Here is a 25661-nt window from a genome sequence, read left to right on the forward strand (position 1 = left end):
GAGAGAGAGGAGGAAGCAGGCTCCCTGCTGAGCAGAAAGCCTGATGCGGGACTCGATCCCAGGACCCTGAGATCATGACCTGAGCCGAAGGCAGAGGCTTTAACCCACTGAGTCACCCAGGTGCCCCAAGAATATTTCTTTTCTATATTCCTTACTCAGATTATTTGCCTGTGGATAAGGCAATACAAAGGCTGTGGTTAGAAACAAGCTCTACATAAGAATAATGTTACGGATTCTACTTTCTTTAGAAAGTAACCTTTTTAATGCCACTAATATCTGAAGAGTAAGTTACCTTCAAAGTTGGTAGAATGGAAATTTCTAGAGGCCAGGGATTCTTGTCTGTTTGGTCATTAACCTGTCCCTAAGAGAGCAGAATCAACAATCAACAAGTATTTGTTGACTGAATGAAGTTAAAAGATAGAATTCAGCTGGGTATTTTAGGAGTCTGTTTCTAAAGGGGGAATAATAAAGTAGTTAGGATTTGTGCAAAGAAACACCATTGGCTTCTAATCGATAGTAATAGAGATGACAGGGTTTGACAGGGTTGACTTTCCAAAAGGGTTAGATTTTTCTCTTAAGTGTAACTGACTCACGGAACTGCTGGCTGGCAAAGGAGAGCTTACAGAAGCAAAAGCAGAAACATTTTAATCTGCATGTCTGAACTTCTCTAATTCTAAAATTCAATTAACAGTGGGCTTTTCCCAACTTGCAGAAAATAAAGTTAGTGAATACTGCATGTCCAACTGTGAGTTTTTCTTCACAAAATTTTTCTTGAAAACTGTTCTTATCAACTACAAGTATATAAGAAACTACCATTCAATGGCCTGATTTTTTCCTTCATGTTGCTTGGCCTAAGTCAGTATGACCCCTACGTTCCAGTACCTGAACATATATAAGAAGCATTCTAGAGCTATTTCTGTACTGTCATGACAACAAGCAACCTAAAGATGAGTGTCATACAACCCCCTTTCAGCCACAAGTAAGCTATGATCTTTGAAAAGTTAGGGCTGCTCCGTATCGTAACTTTATCATCTGTAAAATGAGCTTAAAGCCATCAACCACCAGAAAGCCAGACGGCAGGGGGACTTTTAGTGTAGTACAGATCAGCTTCTATGCTGAGATGCAGAGCAAGGTGGGGTAATGGGGAGACCATATGTGGGAAGGTAAATGGGAACTATCTACCATTGCAATATCTTCACGGCTGCTTTATATCCAACACACTATCTAGGACAATGATGGGCTCATGGTAGATAATCAATGCTTATAGACTTGGAATTTTTTTTGCCTGGTAACATAAAGCAGAAGTCAGAATCAAGCTTGTGAACTGCCTATTTCATCTACAGCTTCCAACAGTTAATATGGACAACCAGTTATAGACACATCCCTGCCATGACAGACAATTACTTTGCCTTTCCAACTATCGTAAGGACCATCCTGTCATCCTCCCCAACCCCACCACCAATGCACAGGGTCAATAAAGGGGTAATTGTTGAAGCTGGGTGATGGGTACATAGTCTCTCTGCTTTCACATACATTTGAAATTTTCCCTAATAAAAAATCTATAAAAATAAAATAAATCTCCACCACGGACCATGTGAAGGAAGGGAAAACGCATGACCTTATAAACCCACCTTTTGCATTGAATAATGAATTTGGAATTTATGGGTATTTGTTATTGGATTTTTTTTTGTTATGCAATTAATTCTGTAATGACTAATGCTTAAGATATTTTCTATGTTATATAAATAAATTATATTATAGGTAATTTTATGTGGTGATTTTAAGTTGTTCCTCTTCTTTGGTGAGTACACAAAATAACATTTAGATAGCATTTAAATACCTCCTATAATTACACTGGAAAAAAATTCTTCCCCAGTGTTACTGAAATCAGTTGCAAATTCTGCTTCCAGATACATAAAGTACTAGAAAAGTAGCCAAAAAGAGACATGGACTCAACATGCTGCCAAAAATAATAATAGAACTTTAAATGTTAAGCAGTTTTTTAAAAAGCTCTTCTCTGGAACGAAGTACATTTACTCAAGTTGTTTTTCCCTCCATCCTCCTGCTTCTCCTTATAGATGTGCCTTTCCGGCTGACTTCCCAATCAGTTGGTGGGCCCCGTCCTACTGAGTCAGCCAGTCGTCGCTGTTGGTGCGGATGTGTGGAGCTGGTGGAAGCCAAGACGGGGAGTGGGGTGAGGATGAGTGCTCTGGGACATTTTAAATCGGAAAAAAAATATTGGGCAGGAGTGCTGACTTGCCATCATGAGGGCAAGTTGATTGCCCTTTATCTTTTTGTAGGTGCCATGAAATGGTTGAGGCCCAAACTGGGCTCTTTGCTTTGTTTCCTTGGTGAAAACTGAGGATATCAAGGATTGTCCTCTGGTTGGCATCATGACCCTCCAACGCACAACTTATCCTTACCAGTGATTTTGTAAGTCATGCAAGGGGGAATGGGCAAGAGTTCATTTTTCCATCACTGCTTAGAAAGCTTACCACGACATTTCATTCCCAGCCATTCCTCTATGTCTGGGTGTCCCTATTCATGCACTCAGAGGAAAACTGACAAGGATATTGAGCCACAATTTTGAGTGTAATGATTTCCCTAATCCAAGTAGAGTCTGGATCCTTGGATCCTCAGCCAGAGTCAAGAAGGCTTTATACAGAGGGCCCACTCAGTGCTTTCTTTTAGGGAAATGTCCTGAAGTCAAGTTGGATTTCAGTCAATTTCTCCAGTTTCAAGAAGAGTCATTTAATGCCACAAGCTCTAAGCAGTCAAGGCTAATGACCACTTTTTGAAACTTTAATAATGAAATATTAAATAAAATGAGGCAATGTATACAAAGTCCATAGCACAATGCCCAATCCATTGCTAAAGTCAGTAAATGTTTGCTCTTACTGTTGATTATCCTTGACATAAACATGGCAAACCTTGTTTTAAATTAGTTATTCAGGAGTGCTTGGATGGCTCAGTTGTTAAGCGTCTGCCTTGGGTTCAGGTCCTGATCCCAGGGTTCTGGGATCAAGTCCCACATCTGGCACCCTGCTCAGTGGGAAGTGTGCTTCTTCCTCCCCACTTCCCCTGCTTGTGTTTCCTCTCTTGCTGTTTCTCTGTCAAATAAATAAATAAAATCTTTTAAAAAGATATATATAATTTACTTATTCATTCAGTCAGCCAACAATCATTGAGCACTGTTGTGTGAAGCATTGTCATTGGTTAACAGAGATGTCCTCGTGTACAAGCGGAGGCAGGTCACTGTTCTCATCAAACACACATGCTGCAGGAGGGAAGTCAGACAACACATTATTAAACTAAATAATTTAAATTAGTAGTTTCCATGAGTAAAGTAAAATAAGACCATGGGATAGAGAGTGACTGGGGAGAACGGGATGGGGTGAGAGGTTGACACTAGAGTGAAGAAGAAAAACTTCTCTAAGGATGAAACATTGGATGAGAAGATGGAGTCTGGTAAGTGGAAGGTTCAGAGCTGGAGCTCACAGGTGAAAGGAACAGCAGGGGCAAAGCCTTGCAGAGCGTCCCATCACAACACAGTGCTGCATTACCACAGGCCATGGGCACAAAGTCACGTTCCTCTTTGTGGTCACGTTAACAGTTTCGATTTCCATGGCATCTAAGAACTCAACCTACAACCAGAATAAACAGCCACCAGGAGAGGTGTGGTAATTTAGTGAGACTAACCCACTTTTACAGATGGTGTAGAAATTTTAGTTTAACATGAGATTTTAGCTTAAGCACGAGAATTGTAGTTGAAGCATGAGAAGTGACTTCTTAAACCAATATTGCTTGAGGTTCCTATTGTACATTTCACTGGGAGAACCAACCTTTGATTTGGGGACCAGGCTCATGACTCACAGCTACTCAAATTCAGAGGTCTAAGAATGAGATTACAAGATGGGAAGGCTCCTACTCTGCCAGTGACCGGCTGTAGGCTCTTGAATTGGTCATTAGAATCTGTTTATCTATAAAACAAGAGGGATGGGTTGGACTGGTGCATCTAAAACTCTAATGTGCCTTCTGGCCCTGGGGATTTGGTCCCATGCAGACTCTGATTCAGTGTCTGGGGTGGGCCCCGAGGTTCTCCACTTCTAACCAGTTCCCAGGTGATGCTGATGCTGCTGGTCCTCTGGAGACCACCCTCCTGAGTAGCAGGAGTTTAAATGATCTTTAAAATGCCTTCCAGCTCTAAATCTATGACTCTGTGTTCTAGGTTTACCATGACTTGTACTGCAAGTCCTTGATATAATCTTTACATCTAAATATCTGTGATCACCAAGCTACGGAGGACCTTCCTGCAATACCCAACCAGGTCTTCCTTCTGGTTATCCAAGACTCACATGTCAAGGTCACTGACTCACACCAGCTACCTCCTACTGTAACACCTATGCATTTTAGGGCAGAGACCAGTGAAACTCCTTATCACTTATCCAATCCAATATGATAACTTGAGGAAGCTTCGATTTCATAAGTGGGCCAATATTCTGGCTGGAATGGAATGGCTCGTTCTTCAGAGTAAGCAGTAATACAGCAGCATACTATTTCAATTTACATTATCAATTAAAGAATGCAAACCTTGGTTAAGATGTTTTTTTAAAGGGACACAAAATTCCATGTAGTGCTGGAAATTCAATGAAGGATATTACTGCTGATTTTTACCCTAATTACCCCCAGCAGAGTTTCACCTTGTGGGGGTTATTAGGTAAACACAAGAAAACAAAACAACCCCTAGATTCTCACAAGTGAAAAATTCTTCAACTCTTCTCAGCAAGATCAGTTGCCACCTTGGCTCTTTCTCTCTGAAAGAGGGAGCTCAGATGAATGATTTCCCGGGGCTTGTCAGAAGATCTACCTCTAACATGCAGTGTGAAGGGGAAGCATGAAGGTATAACTCAAGGAATTACTAGCTCTTTTGAGAGACACGGCTCACTATTTACAATAAGGTAAAGTAAGGCAAGATAAAGTAAAAGGAAGAAAGGGGGCATTATAATGGCATGTGCTGTCATGGTGATAATGATGGCTTCTATCTGAATGTTGCCACAAAGCTTTCCAAATGTTTTCAGTGAGTGACTATGATTATCACCATTGTATGAGAAGAGAGAGCTACAAATTGTTAATTAGAGAAAACGGGGTCTGAACTCAGATCTTTCATCCATTTGTAATTTTCCGGACATAGCTCATGCTCCCATTACAGAACATTAACCCAGTCTTTGCAAAGGCTCCCAAGCTCATAGAGCAAGGCACACAGAGGAGGAATAGGAATCTGTCCAGTTCTGTTGACTCTCAGAGTGACATCCTCCACTGCCAACCCCAGGACTTGTAATTGCCTTTTGGGCTAATTAGGACAAAAACCTACATTTCTCATCAGATGTGTTCCCCTGTAAAGAGTCCCCTAGGGATAGATCAAGCTTCACCAGAATGTCAGTAAATGCCATGATGGAATTAACCAGCATTTCATTCACCCCTCAGTGTTTCCTCCCCCAGACATCACTTGAAGGGATTGCAGTGTCATGGGGGCATCCATCAAAAGAGAAGGAAACAAATGAACTAGGACTTATTCTCCCGAATCCTTCTCTGGCTATTCAGGAAACTCCCTGGTATACAGCTGGTCATTTCAGAAAAGATGCTATAAATACTGGTTAGTTGGATCCTGAATTTTCAATCGGCCTTTATATACTGTTATTTTCTATGGAGGAATATTTTGTTCCTGGAGCCTGGGAGCATACATTTCCAGAGAGATGGTGTCCCCAAACACTATTCACGGAGAAGGCAATTCTTTCAGAAACTGCTAATAGGAAACAAATAGCAAATGACACTGAACAAATCTCTTGGTCACGAATTGAAATCAGTTTGGGGAAACAACAAGAAAGAGAAGTATTTTTATAACCGTGATTTTTAAGCCATTGTGAGCCCTTTATACGGTTCCTATTTAGAAATGATCATGATACATAGAGAGGCAAAAACATTACCTGACAGCAAAGACTGGGTTAGCACTGCTTTTATTGACTTCCCAGATACAGCAGGCACTTGTAACTTAGTTATGTCCACAGGTGGGAGTCTCTGTGAGTGTTATCATACATTTAAAAAATTAATTACAACCCAAATGGACCAGACCAAATCACAGGCCAATATCCTATATGACACTGGGTTGACTATCCCAGTTCTAGATACAATGGAGAGCCAAACATCAGTAGAAACATCCAGAACTTATTTCCATATATAGCTTTCTTCTAATTTTTTACCGTTCCTTTGTTTTCACAATGGGCATGCTAAATTGAACTGAAACCCTGGCAGGTATTAAACTGGCCACACCCTCCGATCCATTGTCTCCTCCCCATCTCGATGGTTGGGCCTTAGCTGAAGAAAAGGGTGACTAGGTAGAGCCTCCTTACAGTGGTGGGATTCTCCAAGGAATCCCAGCCTCAGGGGACCAGTGGGTTAGCCCTGCCACACCTATACTTGGGGATAATGAGAAGCAGCATGTGAGGGCAGCTCTGATGAAATGGTGAGGAGTGGACTTCCCTCATCCCTTTGATGACTCAAGGGGCACCTGGGTGGCTCAGTGGGTTAAAGCCTCTGCCTTCAGCTCAGGTCATGATCCCAGGGTCCTGGGATCCAGCTTCACATCGGGCTCTCTGCTCAGCGGGGAGCCTGCTTCCTCCTCTCTCTCTGCCTACTTGTGATCTCTGCCTGTCAAATAAATAAGTAAAGTCTTAAAAAAAAAAAAAAAAAAAAAAACTTAAAAAAAACCACCAAAACCTGAAGGTGATGACAACTACACTTGTTTTTGCTGGGACCCTAGATGGAGTTTCTGACCACTTCCTGACCCATTTTGTTGAGGTTAGAGAAAGCAGGTATGAGAGTATTGGGTGAGGTAGAGTGGGGAACTTGCCATAGAGCAGAAATATCGGAAATGTCCTGGCAAGGTAGCAACCTTGAGAAAAAGACAGAGGACCCACCATTTGGACCAGTTGCCTTGTTTCCTTACCCGTAAAGCTTTCTTCTCCTCATTCTCTTAAAGGACATCAATTAGTTGTTAGTAGCTAATATAAGGATCTGGATCCCCACAGCTGTCCCCTCTCCAAATGGTCAATGGGCATTGATGGCAGTCAAAGTCTTGAAGCAAGGGCATTGTATTACCAGAGGATTGTGCTCCCACTAAAAGAACCTAGACTTTTCCCTGCCCTCACACTCTAGCTCAGCCCCTATTTGATCTGGCTTTAAGGGTAAAGATACCTCTCCAGAGAATTAACAGCATGAGGGAACAGTGTTCCTTTTCAAGAATTTTGGTCTCACTCTCTTGGATGTAACAATGAACTGAGGACTGTTTAACACCAGCTGTCAGTTCGAAAGCCCTGTCTGGGCTATCCAGAATGGATCTAGTTTGATGAGAAGGGTTGCTTCTCCTCACCCAAGCTCTCTCCTGACCGCCACAGGGGACTCTCTGCAGTACCTCCAACTTGCTGCCCACTTCTTAGAAGCCCCGAGCAAGAGGGAAAAAGTGGCTGGAAACATTGGCAGTCAGGCTTCTGGAACAGAAGCGACTGTGAAAGAATTCTGCTGCAACCCCTCACCTGGCCCGCATGTAGACTGCTGGCTCAGAAATGGAACTCACCATCAAGCACGAGTCAAAGATGTGACTCTTGGCCCAGAAAGATCTGATGGCCCATTAGAGTTCTAATGGGCATCTCTTGGCATCTCTTGGCATCTCTTGGCCCTCACGCCCTATATTTTAGTTCCTCCCCTTGCTTATCTTGGGTAACCCAGAAAGGAGCTGGGAGATGTACATAATATTTCTGATAGTGGGGATCTGGGGCCCAGTCGGCAGGGAGGGGTCTGATGAAATCCAGGCTGACTCAAGATGGCAGGAAGGCCAGCAAGAAGGGCAGCCACTCACAAGGGAGGAACTGGAGGAACAGAAGAGGGAAAAGCTGTGGTGAGAACTGGTGCTGGGACACAAGAGCCACCTCCCCGCCCCCACACCCAACCGGACTTTCACATGGCTGCGTCTGGAGACAGGCAGTTCCACAGAGCCAGCTCCTGGGGGATAGAAACAGAGCACAATCGTTCTCTTTCTGTGTTTGGGAAAGGAGGGACTAAATGCCATTGCGAACTGAGTTTCATTTCCATAAACTTCACTGAACTCCTATGAAATCCCAGGCACTGGGATCAGACAGAAGGCTGAAATGAGAGAGAAACAATCTCTGTTCCCGGTGGGTGGCACAGAGCTCTGTAAGATGTCACCCCAGCTCCCTGTAGTCATCACTGTTCCATCACAGAGAGAAGCAAGCAGTCGTCTGAGCTGTGGAACAGAGAGGCTGGCCTCGGCACGGTCCAGAAGCCCCCTCAAGTGGGAGCACAGCCCAGCCCCAATCAAGCATGACCGGGGGTCCCCAGGCATCTGGGGCTGTTACCGGTAGGCACCTCAGCTACATCAGTGAACAAAAGAGTGAACCAAACAGGCAAAAACTTATGCCTTGGCTGGGGGCGGGGCAGGCAGCGGCGGGTTATCTTCTTGGGTAAGAAGAAACGGTTCATAAATAATAGTCACAACATGAATTAAATTATATGTGTTAGAAGATGTATAGGGGCACCTGGGTGGCTCAGTGGGTTAAGCCTCTGCCTTCGGCCCAGGTCGTGATCCCAGGGTCCTGGGATTGAGCCCTGCGTCAGGCTCTCTGTTCAGCAGGGAGCCTGCTTCTCTTCCTCTCTCTCTACCTGCCTCTCCGCCTGCTTGTGATCTCTGTCAAATAAATAAATAAAATCTTAAAAAAAAAAAAAAAAAAGAAGATGTATATAGGGACCCCTGGGTGACTCAGTCAGTTGAGCATCTGCCTTTGGCTCAGGTCATGATCTCAGTGTCCTGGACTGAGCCCCTCATCGGGATCCCTGCTCAGTGGGGAGCCTGCTTCTGCCTCTGCCTGACGCTCTCCTTGCTTGTACTCTCTCTCCCTGACAAAGTAAATAAATAAAATCTTTAAAAAAAAGAAAAAGATGTATGTATGGAAAGAAAAAAGCAGAGTAGGGCAAGGGGACCGGAGGTACGGCAATCTGAAAATGGGTGCTCAAGGTAGGTCTTTGAGGAGGTGACAACTGAGCAAGGACTCGAGGGGAGTGAGATCTACTCAAGTAGATGCTGGGGATCCTGAGCATAAACCCTGGACCTCCCCTCCATGGGAGCCAATGAGGCCAGCAAGGGCCACTGTAGAACGTTCCCTTCCACAAAGCGAGGGCCTAGAAAGTGGACTCTGTGTGCTCTTCTCCCTGTACGTCCTGCTCTTAGAGGGCCTGGTCCTTAGTAAATATTCAGTTACAATCTATATTCAGTTACAATCTAGTGATGAGGCGCGTTCTGGGACAGCCTCTCAGGCTTGTTCTGCTTAGGGTCACTTTCCCGAGTTCAATTAAGCCACTGGTAGAACTCTGAACACATACGAACCAATAGCGCACAGTTATACCAAGAGATGATACTGAATGAGGCCTCAGAAAGAACTTCCTAGCCTCCTACTCTTGGATTACTATTGTTGCCTGAGTGAACAAGCAGGATGATCCTCAAACCCAATCAACTAAGAGCCATACTGTAGTTTCCTAAAGTGCTGCCTTTGCGATTTTTCTAGAATCTGGAGAGAGTTCTAGATCTTTATAATAATCCAGGGTAACAGCGGATGATTCTTGCTCTCCCCCATCAGACACAGCTCCCTTGCCTCCTCTGACTTTCTCTGCCTTGCCTGTGTCCCAGAGCTCTGGCTGCTTCTCTGCTGGGGCAGCCGCCACAGAGAGTGACTCTGTGTGGGCAGCAGGCACCCATGGGACAGGTGCACAGAGTTTCCGCCATCTCTGGCTTCCACGAAGCCCTGTGCCATGGGGCACAAGATCTGAATCACAACCTGGCCAGGTGTCACAAAGGGAAGTTCAGGGGCCAGGAGGGAGGGAGCAGATAGACAGGTTCCTCCCTCTCATGGCCAGCTTCAAGAATAAAGAACACATAGTGGATAGAGGTTAAAATGGTAAGAATTCTGAGTGTTTCCCTGGAGGCGGGCCCCCAGATATATTTCAGATGTCTTTGTTCTAGGTATTAGATGTCAAGATGAAGTCTTTGTTCTAGGTATAAAATGTCAAGATGAAGTCCTACCCATGAGACCCAAGGCTTCAACTCTTTCAACAATAACCAACATCAGCTTCCTCCCAGTGAAAAATACTGTATGGTTTTATTTACTCCTGGGGTCTGTTTTAAAAAGCATCCCTCTCACTGGCCTTCCTTCCACCTCCCTCTCCCTGCAGGAAATGAAAAATAAATGGCACCACTTGAAGTTATAGGCACTTGCTGACAAAAAGCTACACCACTGAAGGCATGAATCACCATGACAGCATGTGCACGCGTGTTCTTTCCCCACTCGCAGAAGACAGCCAATGCTTTTAAGCTTTGCTTTGAAAAAAATTTTTTTTTTAACTCAGATAATTTTCCAGGATTTTATTCAGCCGAATTCCTCAAATGCGCTTTGTTTTTCCAATCATGGATCAGCAGAGGCAATTTTCAGAATGACTCTGGAGGGATTACTTTTCTAACGTGTTTCTTCCCAGAGACCCGCTTACCTCCTTTTGAGCTGAACGTTACTTCCTTCTCCCATGATAGAGGTTGGCAAGAGGGAACGCCTGGTCTTTTTCACAACAAAATAATCGGAAACCTACTTCTCACAACGTGTTCCCTTTCCTCGGGGCAGGTTCCTGGATTCAGGGGTTTGAATTGGACGAGGCATGATTTTTCGTGAAGTTTCGATGCCTTGAGGCTTACCAGGGCACTCCTGTGGTTCTGGCCTAGACTCAATAAATATTTCCTTGTAGAGCAGAAGAGGAGGAAACAAGTTTCTGCGCAGAGAGCATCTACTTTTGCAGGCCTCTGGGGGCTGATTGGGAAGTTCTGTCATAGGGTGTCACCTCATGCCAGGCAAGCTGGCTTACAGAGAGAAATGAAGGATATAGTTTGTGTAGAGGGGTCTTCAGAGGGGGATTCTGTGCTCACTTCCAGCCCACATGACTCCATGGACGCTCTCCACTCCACCACATTTTAGGGTTATCTCCTTTGCACAAAGAATAAATGCTGAACTCCTTAAACTGGCATACAAAACTCTTTGCAAAGTCACTGCCAGTCACTTCTCCATCTTCAATTCCCTCCCCTGAGCCACACTCATCCATAAGCAGTAGAGTTATCCCAGAGCAGGCTCCATATCTGCCTCCCAAAACCCACCTTCCATTTGCCCAAATCTGGCCCTTTCCTTACGATGATCCCACCTACCTTTCCAGTCTTAAATCAAACGGCATCTCCTCCAGGAAGCTTTTCAGTTCTCCCTTCCTAATTGGAATTCATTTTCTCCCTCCACATTCTGTGCCTCTATTTCACAGACCTTATTAGAAGTTTGGCTATAGGAGGGTAGTACTGCCGATGTTTGGGGGTAATTAGGAGAAATTAGGGCAAATCACATTCGGCATTTTAAATTTCCCTTCCCTGTTTGTTGGGGGTGTATAGCCATGCTTGTGTAAATGAGACTTATTAGGAGTGAAGTAGGCAAGGCTGGTGGGTTTGAGGGGGACAAATTGTTCTAGAACATTCTAGGAGATCTGGGGATGAGGTCTCCATGGGGGGGCCAGTAAATGTGGCCAAGGTTTTAAAATCCAATGTATGGAACAAGAATTGAAATCTGCACCTGTGTTGGTAAGAATGCTGGCTGAACAGCTATAGAGAGAAACTGCCTTCCATAGGAAGCACTGTCCAGAATCTTCTGTCTCTGGGATCAGAACCAAATGATTTGAGGTGGCAGGAGTTAAGACGGCTGAAGTACTTATCACGTATCACATCATGACTTCTCTAGGCTTTGCACTCAACTCATTCACTTGGCTCTGAGCATCTTGAGGGCAAAGATCAAGTCTTACTCATCTCGAACCTTCCACCTATTGGCACCCAATAAGTAATGGTCATAAAATCGAATTAAATTAAATGAGCTCTGGTAAAGGTTTCTATCCTAATGGCGTTTCCATAAGAAAATTAGACTCAACGTTTATATAGCTTTAAAAAATCTTATTTGGCCTGAATCAGCTTCAAGGAGGAAAATGCTTCTTTCAAATAGGTATGCTTGTCTGGAAATGTAAAACCATCCAGTAGAAAGGGCCCTCATCTGATACACTGTCTAAGCCCTAAGCAATTCAGTCCATTTTTGGTCCAATAGCATCAGGTATCTTCTGTGTACTCTTTGCTTCAAAATGTAGACTCTTTCTCAAATGTTCAAAAAATTCTGATACAGCAGGTTCGTGTCCATTTTGTAATGGAGGGAAATAAAGTTATGTGTGCACGCACAGAAAGAATAATAGTCATGCCACCCAATGATAAAGGCTTCATCACCATTTTGGTGTACTACATTCAACCTTTGCCCCAGGGTCTGTGGACCTCACTTAGGATCCGTAACGAAGGCATCCAGACTGTGGCATCCCTTGGTCATTGCCTATGTCTTACCTTAGATGTCACCCTACTTTCTCTTTCTGGGTTCTCCTCCACTCATTTCAGAATCTCACACTATTGGCTCTCTCTTCTTCCCCTATTAAATCTGTTCTCAGGAAAAGCTCTAACTCACACCCTCTGAAATATCAATGGCAGGTAAGACCCTGTGTACAACCCATTTCAACAATATTTGCATTTCATTAGGAGTGAAAGCTTGAAATGAAAGAACTATGTCCCCCATCTAAGCTACAGACCCCTGATGAAACACTTCTTTAATGTTTTCTCCAGAGGCAGGTTCAGGTTTTAATGTCCAGAAAAGCCAGCCTTATTCTTTTCTTTATTTATATTTATTTATAAAGTAACATAAACCTAAGTTTACAGTTATTAAATATATATTTTTCTTTAAGCTTTATGACACTCCTTATTCTTTGTTTTTTCTTAAGAAACTCTGATGGCATCAAAACTGTAAATACAAAATTAGGCATAAAAGCATATTTATCTAGAGGAAAGCTATGCAAGTGAGGTGCTCTGAAGTTCAATCCTCAGGAGTCTGATGATAAACTCGTTTCTCATGTCTTTCTTGATCCTTACCCACCATTGAAATCGCTAAGGTAAGTACCATTAGCCCCATGTTACAGATAAGGAAGCTGAAGCCCAGGGAAGTTACAAAGTTAACAAATAGAACCGTACAGGGATAGATCCTGGAGGTTCCCACAGTAAAGAAATGAAGGCAAGAGGATTTCATCTGTGTATTAAAAAAAAGGAAAACCTTTCTGGATGAGACCCAAACCCAGATCTCCTGGTTCCAAGCCTGCCACCTGAGCCATCTCACTGAAAGAAGCTATACCTCACATCTGCTCAAACTTTGTCCAATGCTTTTTTCCCCAGCCCCAGTGTGGACTGACCCCTAAAAAGGAAATTAAAAATAGAGGTACCCTTTTTTTTTTTTTAAATAGAGGTACTCTTGCTGCAGATTTACCTTTTCATATATTCAAGCACGGTGAAAACAAAACTAAGAGATCTTCTCAATAGATAAGGGAGTCCCGAGAAAAATATGGATAGGTCACATTTCATGGGATAAGGATGCTAGAAAATCTCCATCCCAAATTTGTGGGAAGTAGATTACATGGCAAATAGAGCACTCAGTATTTCAAGGAACTCTATAATAAAAGCTTTAGTTAAAAATTAAAGGAATTCTTGTCAATCCAAGAATAACATTCTAATTTCCCTTTTGGCAGCTTAAATGTTCATACCCAAGGCTTTCTTAAGGGAGAGCACGGTTATGCACACAAGCAAAATGTTGGAATTTGGATAGGCTTGTTAGATGGACAGAACTCAAACCCGAGACATAGTTTGGATTCATTCAACAAGAAGAAAGGCTTCAAACACTGAAAATACATGTCAGTCCTGCTGGTTCTGTTTCCATCTCAACCATGTGAATGATTTTATCAGTAGGATTTCCTGTTCTAAATATATATATTTTTTTTTTCTTTTTTTTTTTTTTTCTTTTTAAGAGAGGACTGTGGAGGGGCAGGGGGAGAATCTTAAGCAGGTTCCACACCCAGCATAAGCCTGACACAGGGCTGGAACTCACAACCCTGAGATCACGACCTGAGCCAAAAATCAAGAGTCAGCTGCTTAACCAACTGAACCACCCAGGTGTTCCTCCTGCCTTATCTTTGAGAGACAATTATTCGGTCTATTCTCTTAGAAACTGTTAGATTCATTGTAGTCATGGTCAAATTGTCCACGCCTCCCTGGATCTGTGAACTTCTGAATTATTGCTCTGCACATCTTTCCTTCAGAGGCAGAGCCTATTTTCTCATGTCTTGAATATGAACTGCTCTTTTGACAGCTTGAAGCCACAGAATGCCTGGATCTCAGGAGGCCCTTAATGCTTCCGTTCACAGTCTTGGCCCCTGGGACTGCATATCAACAATTCCAGGCCCGCCTAGGGGAGAAGAGACCTGGGATCCAGTTGCCCCTGCCTCCCGCTGCCCTAGCTGGCAGCCACCCGGCTGTGATGGAGGCCATCCCGCACCAGCCAGCTCCAAACCAACCTACCGGCGCCATGAGCAAGCCCAGTCTTCATCATGTGAACCCGGCCTTGACCACGAGTCAAGACCACCCAAGTGCTTAGACTTGTAAGCCAAATAAATAATTACTGTTTTCGAGGTATTAAGTTCTAGGGTGGCTTGTTTTCACAACTAACTGACACAGAAATCAATCAGAACAAAAAATCAGCTACCTTGACAGCATTTTCTGCTTAAATAACAACTGAAATTTTAACACTGGTAGTCGATATCCCAGCCTTCATCTGCTTTAATGTCATGGGCAGACCCACGAGCCGTGTCTAGTCTGAGCTTAAATAATTCTACACGCTGAACATATGACACACACATTTGGCAAGATCATTGCTCTGGCACTGGTTACAAAACAGGGAAAGCAGAGTTTCCAGAACAAAGCAAACTTTTTTTTGATGAATAGATCTGGCCACACACTCTAAAGAGTCAGTGATTTCTCTGCTGGCATCTCATCAAAGAATCAAGACTTTTTAGATAGGCTGTAATTATTCACAAGAACAGGAGTTTGGCAGGCTGGCCCCCTCTTTTTGTAAATAAAGTTTTATTGGAACACAGTTGCATGCATTCATTAACATATTGTCTATGGCTGCTTTTGTTTGACAATGACAAAGCTGAGAAGTTGCAATAGAGACCCTCGAGCTCATATAACCGAAAATGTCTAGTATATGACCTTAAGAGAAAATTTTCCAACCTCTACAAATTTTTTACAAGTAGATCTATTTAAATGGTCATTATGAAGATACTAAAAAATGACTAATGCTGGTTTGACCAAACCTAACCAATCACATTGCAGGGGGAAATAGTAAGAAAGGGAGGTAGGGGTGTCTAGGGGTATGGTCACAAAAAATGCCTCCACAAAAAATGGAGGCAAGAGACCGTCGTTGGGTCTGTTGGGTGAATTTCACCCCACCAAGCCACAGTTAGGTTATGCAAATATGTGTGCCAGTTGGTCATCCAGGATTTAGACAAAGTTAAGCTCCAGTGACCTTTGCCCAGCTGGTTTTGTTAGCTGATCATAAATCCTGTTCCTTAGGAGTCACCTGATTGATTCCCTTGCCAGAACAACAGTCACATCTCAGGGAGAGGAGAACTCATGGCCAGGGAAGGCAGACAGCTGGGCTTGACCATTGCCTTCCTAAACTCTGGTGTCCTGGTTTATGAAATGGCCACAGGTGGTCTCTGCCGGGCTGATTCTGTGGCGCTAACATGTTCTGGCAGCTGCTGGGACACCTCCACCAGAGCAAATCCCCAATGCACAGACTTTCCTTAATCCCATCAGCCTGCTGACCCCAGCTCAGCTTTTCAGCAGAGTCTTGAGCCTCAAGCCCACATTACTGACAGAACGAGGGACCTAGTGGAGCGCCACTCAGTAAGGTGGACAGATGGCAAAATGGTGGTGCCACCAGCCTGTGCAAACCAGAGACAGGAAACCTATCTATCTGGCAGGAAGTGGTTCATACACCTAAGTTTAACAGTGTAACTCTAGGTGATAGGAATGCTGGTGCTTTTAATTTTCTTCTTCTTCTTAATATTTTTTTTAACGTATTTGTATTTATTTGTTTTCGAGAGACAGAACAAGCAAGAGCAGGGCGAGGGGCACAGAGAAAAAGCAGGCTCCCCCGTGAGCAGGGAGCCTGTTGTGGAACTCAATTCCAGGATGCTGGGATCATGACCTGATTGGAAGGCAGATGCTTAATTGATTGAGCCACCCAGGCACCCTTCTTCTCCCCACCCCCCCTTTTTTTAAAGATTTTATTTATTTATTTGAGATTGAGAGAGCGTGCACAAGCACAAGTAAGGCAAAAAGGCAGTGGGAGAAGCAGGTTCCCTGCTGAGCAGAGAGCTTGATGCAGAACTTGATCCCAGGACCTCGAGATCATGACCTGAGCTGAAGTCAGATGTTTAACCAACTGACCCACCCAGGCACCCTAATTTTCTTCTTCTTACTAATGTACATTTTTCAGTGGTGCACAGAGTGGAAAAAAATAATAAGACGTTGTTCAGAGGACCTCAATCCCATCACTAAGGGATGACTAGGGCAGGCCGGCTATACATTTCCTACTCTGAACCATGACCACTTCTTTTCCCCTTCAGATCTAGCCTTGATGCTTGTCCTTGAATACAAGAACAGGTGACTTGTCTTGAGCACCTGTCCTCCAGCCCAGGTCTGCTCTGGCCTATCCCTCTGCACGGGAACATTTTGATTTTGTTCCAAATGTTCCACTATGGGGATAGCATGGACTCTAAAACCTGCCTGGCAATTAGAAACATCCAAAGATATTTGATGTAAAATATTCCTGGGGACGTGGATGGTTTTAGCGACTCAGGAGCAGGGCTTGGCTAATGCCTTTTTAAGTTCCCCAGGAACTTAAAAAACTCAGTTTGGGGCCAGATCCCTTTGGAACCACAGCCCAAGTCCTGGCCTGATATTGCTAGGAAAGTAACCCCAGTCTTAGGCTGGGCCTTATAGAAGTCAACAACAGAAACAGGGAAGGGACCCTTGGTTACTTCTTGTCAATAATGCTTTTCCCCTTCAAAGCCTTTTTTCCTTTCTCTTTCCTTTATCGGTTAAGAACCGGGACTCCCGCCTGCCTACACACACACACACACACACACACACGCACTTGGGTTCAGCATGCCACCACAGGCTTTCCCACCTTGTCTCCTTCCCAGGGCACAGGGCACCTGGGGACAAAGCAGCTCCACCAGAAGGCACATGCAAGAAGGGCTCTCCACCCTCTGTGTCGCGGGCCATTTGGAAACGGTCCAACATCGTAAGACATAATTATCAAAACAATAGACCCCAAGTAACTGGGTGAGGAGAGAGTCTCAGGTTCCAACTGTGGGGTTTTCAGTATAGAGGATTCCTGAGTCCTGTTCGCACTGTGGATTCATTTACAGCCACAGCGGCTCACAGAAGGAGCAAGAAAAGAACACGTCCAGCTCTATACCTAGAGCAGGTGGGGACGGCAGAGCTCCAGACATGGCACGAAGCTGCCACAACCAGCAGAAACGCAGTCTCCCTCAGAGACCAGAGCTCTGCTACTTGGTGGCAGCTGTTTTTGAAGCCACAGACATTAGCAACCCACAGTGAGTCAGTCGTTTATTTTTAGGCACCCGACAGGATCCTTTCTACTCCCAAGATGGCATTAGGTACTTCACCTGATGATTTAATGAGCTTACCTTGTAAAAATAGCACACTTATCTATATTTACAGCTAAGGAATTTCTAGCGTTACCTTACATTGGGTGGCAGTGTTCAGCACTTACTCGATGCACTCAAGGATAAATAAACACTAAATGAGGTAGCGATTTCCCTCCCGTTGCATTTGGGGTAAAAAACAGAATTCAAGGGAGAAAGCCAGAGTGTGAGGCCGACTCAAAGTTTTGTCTCATGAGGCACATTGTCTTAATGTCTCTAAATTTGCGTCTTGAGCTGGGAACAACAGCCACTACATGGAATGTGGTACGGAAATTAATGCTACCAGGTGTTGCATTTGCTCCCCATTGTGTACACATAACAACCGCCTCCCGGGGACAGGTCATGTGACCAGTTGTAGCCAATGAAGTATGAGCAGAGATGACAGGTACGTGACTTCCGGCTGAGGTGATGAGCCCATGTGTGATGATCACATCTCTTTCTCCCCTTGTCCAGGGGATTGAGAAAGGGCGTTTTCCCAGATGGTGCAGTTTACAAGATGGTGAAACCTCTTTCAGCTGGGTTCCTGGGTGACTCTGCGGAGCCGAGCTCTCCCTTCCCCCTCCCACTACTCCCTATCCTCATGCCCCCCTCACAGAGGAGACAGCATGAATAAGAAATCATCTGTGTGGTCCTAAGGCCTTTCTGAGTTACTTCCTCCATTCCTAATAGCCAGGGTTACTGTGAGGCGGCAAAATGTAGCCATCAAGAGCGAGATTTCTGGAAGTGCACTGCCTTGATCTGACGCTGAGCTTTACCACCCATGAGCTCTGTGATTGCTCTGAGCCTCAGTTTTTGTATTGAGACATGGAGATCATTCCTCAGAAGACTGTTTTAATAGCAGCCAATAGATTTCAAAAAACCTTAAAACAACACCTTACACACAGTAAGCCCTCAGTAGCGGTCAGCTACTACTAGGCAAATTGCCTAGGACGGAGGGGATACTCGCAAAACACTCGTTTTCTGGCTCCACCATCTTCTACGGCTCCTGGATCAGTGATCTTCAACCCAGGCTGCACTCACAGATCTGATGTAACCGACCTGAATGCGACCCAGCATGGAGAGCTTTTCTAACTCCTCAGGTACCTATAACGTGTGGTTCAGAATCACCCTTCCACACTTGGTGAGTAACAAGATGTGGGATTTCCTGAGAGCCGATATCCTTTCCCAGCTCCAGGAGAGTGGGGTATTCAGACCACAGAGAAGAATGCCAAGCCTTGACTGTGGGGCTGGTGGCGTGTGTTTTCCCCTTAAGCCGTGGTCCAAAGCAGCACATCGGAAGCGTTTAATACACCTGGGTGGGAGAGTGTCCCGAAGAGAGTTCAGGATTTTGTTACCCACGACAGCCAGAACTGTGGTTGCCTCCTGATCTTGGTGGCCAGGTTGGGATGCATAGTACCGATGCCCATGAGTACCCAGGAAAGCAGATGGGATGGGAATGCAGGAGGCCAGCTCCTGGGTGTTGGAGGGCTGGAAGCCCAGCCCAGCACAACCGCAAGAAGACTGAGAAAGCCACCAAGAAAAATATCAGGGCCTGAGGATGTGGGCAGTGGGGTCTTCTGACATTGTGTTAGAAACACACAGATGCAGGACTAGTAGCCTTCGTTCCCTGGGCCAGAACTCACCATGAGCCATACTGTCACAGACAGTGATCTTAGGAAGAAGGCTCCCGGGCTCTTCGTGTGGAAGGCACCTGGCCTGAGCGCAGGCTCTGGGGTTTTTATTAGCAATCCTCTATTAGAATCCCACAGTAAGCTTCTAAAAGATCTTGACGTCTGTCTCATCCCATGCCACTTAACTCTGCTTCTTAACCCTGGTTGCATGGTGGAATTACCTGGAAGACTTTAAAACATGGATGCTTGGGTTCTCTCCTTGCCACTTCTACCTGGAGCTTCTAAAGTCCTTGGTGTGTGGGGCACCTAGGTGGCTCAGTGGTTTAAAGTCCTTGCTGTGAGGTACAGCCTGGGCTGTTTGTAAGTGCCCCAGGTAGGGGACATCTGGGTGGCTCAGTCATTAAGCATCGACCTTTGGCTCAAGTCATAATCCCAGGTTGCTGGGATCGAGCCCCACATCGGACTCCTTGCTCAGTGTGGAGCCTGTTGCTCTTCTCTCTCTCTATGTGAAATAAATAAATTTATTATTATTTTTTAAAGCTCCTCAGGCAATTCTAACATGCAGACAGGGTGGGAACAGCTGCCTGAGAAAAACCTAGGAACCAGAGATCCTGATCTAGGAGGTCTGGGTGGGGGTTCAGGAATTGAACTTGAAACAGCCTTCCCAAAACAGGAGATACCTGGATTGCGCTTGAAGAGACAATGTGCTTGGCTGTCCATATGGTACAAAAACAACAATACGAATTAAATTGCATCAATTCAGGAAAAGCAAACCAGGCTGATGATCGAGCATTGTGTAGACAGAACATCCTATTGATGGGTTAAATTTTCCCCTTTTCAAGCAACTGTCTTGCTATCCTATGGAAAGGGCTGTCACACGTTATTAGTTTAGGCATTTTGATTACATTGACGGGTCCATTCCATCACTGCCCATAAGGGCCTCATCTTGTACCCCACCCCCCATGTTGCCGCAATGCCTGGCACACACACAACAATCAAGTAGCGAGCAAAGTGAGGCCACTAGTTACCTGGAAATCTTTAAAGAAACAAACCAGGCCCCACCATGCATGTGTTCCACCAGCTCTTTAGATAATGGACAAGTTTTTACCCAAGCTGACCAAAGTGCTGTGTATAGGTTACCCTTGCCTCAGTCTTTCTCTGATATCACTCTCTTCTCTCCTGGTTGAGGAGATGCCTGTCATCCTGGCAGATGGATAATGCCTAAGCCTCTCTCTCCTTACCCTCCTTCCCTAATCTCCTAAACGGATTGTCATATCTGGGGGGCTTTAGTACTTAGAGATTGGCAGCTTTCTGAAAAACCCTTCCTTGGTCGACTAGTGAGCTCCCAAGTGGAAGACACAGGCTCACATTAGCATGGCCAAGGCTTGATGGAATGATGTTCTGGAAAAATTGAACCAGTGGACTTCCCAAAACAGCAGCAGCTGACAATGTCTATGCCCTAATGTGGGTTCTGGACCCACAATACACCTGGAGGGGAAAGGAGATTTTCCAGAATGGGGTGAGGAGGGGTGTGAGTATCAGTACGGAAGGGGAAAAGGTAAGGGGGCACAAGGAATGAGGGGTTCAGGAACAGGTTGGGAAGCAGGGGAAATGGGGTTCTGAGCACAAGACCAGAAGGAGGCCAGGGACGAGAGATGCTGCTCGTGGGTGGGACCGGCTCAGCAGCAGACAGGTAGGCTTGGAGGACTAAAGGGAATCCAGTCCCAGTTATTGAATCCTCACCTGGGTCCCTTGGGCCACGTCCCTGCCCTGGTGAGTTGCTTGGGTCTGTACGCTGCTAAAGCTAGCTTCGCCTTCATCCTGTCAGTCAGCCCTGCCCCAGCCTGGAGTTCAACTCAGGAACCCTCCCCGATGTCTGGGCCCTGCTCTCTGAGACAGACTTCCCAGACAGAAGAGCTGCTGCCAAAGACCTCTCTGCACCACTAAGATAAGGTGACATTGGAGCAGAGACCTGAAGGAGGAGAGTAAGGAATGTGGATGTGTGGGGAAAGAGCATTACAACAAGACAAATGCAAGCGCAACAGCCCTGGGGCACGGACACACTTGGCTTGTTCCAGGAGCAAGTGGACTTGAATGATTTGTGGAATGGGGTAAGAAATGGGGTAGGAGAGGTGGCAGATGTAATACGTTAAGGGTTAGGAATCTGGATTTTATTCTGAGAGAAATGAACAAGATACTCTTGTCAAAAACTTACAAAACTTGCAACCTGAGACAGCTAAAATTACAAGGAATGAACAAAGATGAGCTGAAGTCAGAAAAACTAGGATGCAGTCCTCATTCTAGATCCATCTTCTGTGATAAAGCATGACAAGTTCTATTTCCACTATACCTCCTGCTGGGTGGACCTCCCCAGAAGCAGACCCACCCCAGGGAGACTGCCCTGTTCCTCCCCCTGTCTACCTTGTCCATGTGTTGTTAGGTCTTCCTTGCCCTACGTCACAATTATGAAAAGTCTTTGCGTCCCCCCTGTTGGCCCAGTGGAAAAGAAAGGAGAGAATCAACAACAGCCTGGTTAGTTAAGCCTCTTAATGTGTTCTTTGTGGGAATGGGAGGGAGGAGGCAGGCAAGTGAGAAGGGGCAGATGCTGCTACTTTTAGATGGAGGGAAACAGGGGGACCGGCCCTGAGAGACCACCATCCCCTTTTTCCCTCTGTCCCTCATCTCCCAGTCTGTCCGCCACCACATGCTCCATGTGCTGAAGACTAAGTTGATGTTCTGTTGACAAGCCCAGGGGCTCTGACTTCTTTCGATGACAGGGAACGCTTGACCTGACTCTTTAAAATATACACTGATCATGTATACACATTCTTACCTACCCAGTCACACTCTCTGCCTCATACTCCTTGGTGACTTGAGAGATCTGGTCCAGAAGCAGGTGACGCAGTTACGACCAGGATTCCAGAAATTCACTGCACTCTAGTCATCACGAATGGAGCCCAAAGAATGATGTAGGTAGCAGACTTCTGTACAGCACATCCATACTCAGTACAGTTACAACTCGGAAAATGGCACATACATATAAAGATACAGATATAATCTGCATTACACGTATCTTTGCCTACATGTATGTGTCTGTCAAGTTTCCCCATTAAAAATGGATAAAGGGCACAAAAGGCAAGGAACAAAAGAAATATAGATACTTGAGAACATTGAAAACCTCAACCTCTCGAAGACTCAAAGAAATGTCTATCAAAATACTGAGAGTAGCCAGTGTTCTTTAGAAAAGGGGGAAATACACTCTTTCAAACATTACTGATGGAAATTTAAAGCAGTATGATATTTTGGGAGGGAAATCTAGCAACAGGTGGGAAAATATTAAACAGGCAAACCCTTAACTCACCTCTTTTACTTCCAAGTATTTATTTTGAAGAAATAACTGGACAATTCCAAAAGGATATATGTGCGAGGACTTCCAGGTGTAACAAGCTATACCTCTACAGGGGGAGCTGGTTAAATATGTATTTAACCATACCATGAACCAGGCTTTACAGCCAAGCATGATAGAGAGCAGTGTTTATGGACATGAAAAGGAATCCCCAACATACTAAGTAGAAAAGCTAGATTACAGAATTATACAGAATTATGTCAGAAAGAATAGATGTATACAGATTATATATAAAGAAACCATTTTAGGTTACCTTCAGAGTATAGGATTTTATTTGATTTTTAGTTTTTCTTTTTTACATTTTCTCTGAAATTTAAATAATGAACATTGGTGATTTTTTTTCAGTCAGAGAAAGTCAGTAATACTGAAATGCTCTGAAAAGTGAGGTGAAGGCTCAGTCCGTAGACCTCAGTAGAAAGGAGATGCCTTTCTCCTCTGCTCCCAGCCGGAACCTAGCCCGTCATACCATCTCCAGATAGGATCTGGCTTCACCTAGCTCAGAGAGATGAGTGTCTACCCTATTTTTAAAAGCTCCCAGAGAAAGAGGCTTCCAAATTCCCCTTGAATATCCATTCCAGGGTTTATCCAATTCATCTGAAAAAGAAATTTCCCCTTGTATCTCATCTGAAACCCCTGCTCTGTGATTCAAGCCATCACTTCTCTCCCTCAGCTTATGGTGCAAATAGGAAATGATGACTGCATTTGTCCTTCTCTAGAGCAGAAAGTCTATAATTCCATACATTCTGCAAGTGAAACACATGTGTGTACTCTCTCTCTCTCTCTCTCTCTCACACACACACACACACACACACGCATCCACACACACACAGATGCACACACTTTCAGGGCAGTCTAAACTGGTATTACACATAAGCAAACATTATATTCCACGCCTTGGGCTCAATGCAAGAAGCTGTTTGGAAAGGCCACCCCATCCTCGGCTGCCCTAAAGCCCAGAATTTCAGCCCCGAGAGGTTTGTCCCATCTTTTCAGAGGGGGCACCATCAGGAGGGTAACCTTGGGCAGGAATATGACTGGAGATGTCATAGGAAGGGATCTCGGGCTCTTTGGCTGATAAAGGAGTGTATCACCCTCCCTCAAACCCAGAGGAAAGCAGAGAGAAGTTTGCTGATATGGACAGCATGAATGATGCATTGTGACAAGAGCTTTTCCACCTCTCTCTTTTTTGAAGGATTTTATTTATTTGTCAGAGAGAGAGAAGGAGAGAGCGCACAAGCAGGGGGAGCAGCAGGCAGAGGAAGAAGCAGGCTCCCTGCTGAGCAAGAAGCCCAATGAGGGGCTCCATCTCAGAACCCTGAGCCGAAGGCAGAGGCTTAACAGACTGAGCCCCCCAGGCAGCCTGCCACTCCTCTTCTTCTCATCCTTCCTGCCTTCCTCCCTTTCTGTTGTTCCTTCTCTTCATCCTCTCCTGCCCAGTCCATTGTCCTCCACACCATCGCCACATTTATTGTGTATTTACTGTGGGTCAGACACTGTTCCAAGAATGCTGCATGTACTCATTCTCACACATACTCTAGGAAGGATTCCATTAGTGCCATTTAAAGTAGTTTCATCCAAGAGCTCTCTCCTCTACTTGCTGGACACTAGCTGTCCTCTAGCTATCACCCATAGGAACCACAGAAGGGTTTCCCTGACCTTAGAGAAGCCTGGGGATTGGGGGTGGAGGAAGCATGGCCCAGAGCCTACCATAACTCAGGGACCAAGGGAATGGAGCAGGGTAGAGTGGTGGGCAGACCTCAGGCTTTATAGCTAGAGCAAATGCTGCCATATCTCCACCCACAACCCTAGGACAATCATGCATTCCAGATGGCTTCCAATTGTTAGGGTCTACATCTCTGCATCCGAGGGTGTTTGTTCCCCAGTCTAGGCATTCAACCAATGACAACAGTGTATAAATACCCCAGCTCCCTCAGCTCTTGGGTGGGCTAATTTGGGGTCATGAGTTTTTTGCTTTTTCTTTTGGAGATTAAAACTTAATTGCCATTGTATTAGCTGATATAATAATGCAACCTTTTTTGGCTGCCTTCCCTCTCCTGGATTACTTTCCACAGCCTAATACACTATTTGCACTTAAATTTTTGTCTCAGGGTCTCCTGAGTTAGGAAAGCCTAACTAAGACAGACTCTAAACCAGACCTCTTTTGAATTCCTGCACCAGTGTTTTCTTTCTATATGATCTTTGGGAAGACTTCATTCTCTGTTTCCAGAGAACTTCGACATTATCATATATAAAGTTCTGGCAATATTATATATAAAGTTCTATATAATATATTATATTATATATGAAGTCCTCGTACACAAGCCTTCCAAAAATGGCCATTCTTACTGTCAGTCTTTACTAAAGGAGATGCTATTGTTCTATGATCATTTTTTCTATTCCCTTTTTTTTTTTTAAGATTTTATTCATTTATGAGAGAAAGAGAGAACATGAGCAGGGTGGAGGGGTGGGTTAGGGCAGGGGGAGAATCCGACTCTCCACTGAGCAGGGAGCCCAACAGGGGGCTCCATCTCAGGACCCCAGGATCTTGACCCAAGACTGACTGAACCACAAAGGCACCCCACTGTGCCTATTCCTAAACAACTATAAAACATCTTTTCCCTCCTCATTAACACTTCCAGAAACTTTAACCCCAAAGGCTTCAAGCTGACTGCTCTCCAGGTTAGGGCCAGGAAAGCTGACAGCAAATTTGACCTAGTGTAAAGATCTGATATAGCTCTTTGGAGTTCAAGCTCTACTTCAAAGAAATAATTGCAAGGAATTTTCCGAGAAGGAGTTTTGTCAAAATCTTCTACCCTCTTGCTAATTTAGAGATGCTAATTCCTTCCCTGGGTAAA

At 44.8% G+C, this 25661-nt stretch overlaps 1 long non-coding RNA gene across 1 annotated transcript; it reads left to right on the forward strand.

The window, feature by feature from the left end:
• Positions 1-8327: 8327 nt before the first annotated feature.
• LOC131830405 (uncharacterized) lies at positions 8328-14674 on the forward strand. Its single transcript, XR_009353141.1, has 3 exons — positions 8328-8431; positions 12949-13116; positions 14361-14674. It is a non-coding gene; the product is annotated as an uncharacterized LOC131830405 (long non-coding RNA).
• The last annotated feature ends 10987 nt before the right edge of the window (positions 14675-25661 follow it).

This window comes from Mustela lutreola, chromosome 4 (genome assembly GCF_030435805.1).
Source record: "Mustela lutreola isolate mMusLut2 chromosome 4, mMusLut2.pri, whole genome shotgun sequence".
In the NCBI taxonomy this organism is placed as follows: Eukaryota; Metazoa; Chordata; class Mammalia; order Carnivora; family Mustelidae; genus Mustela; species Mustela lutreola.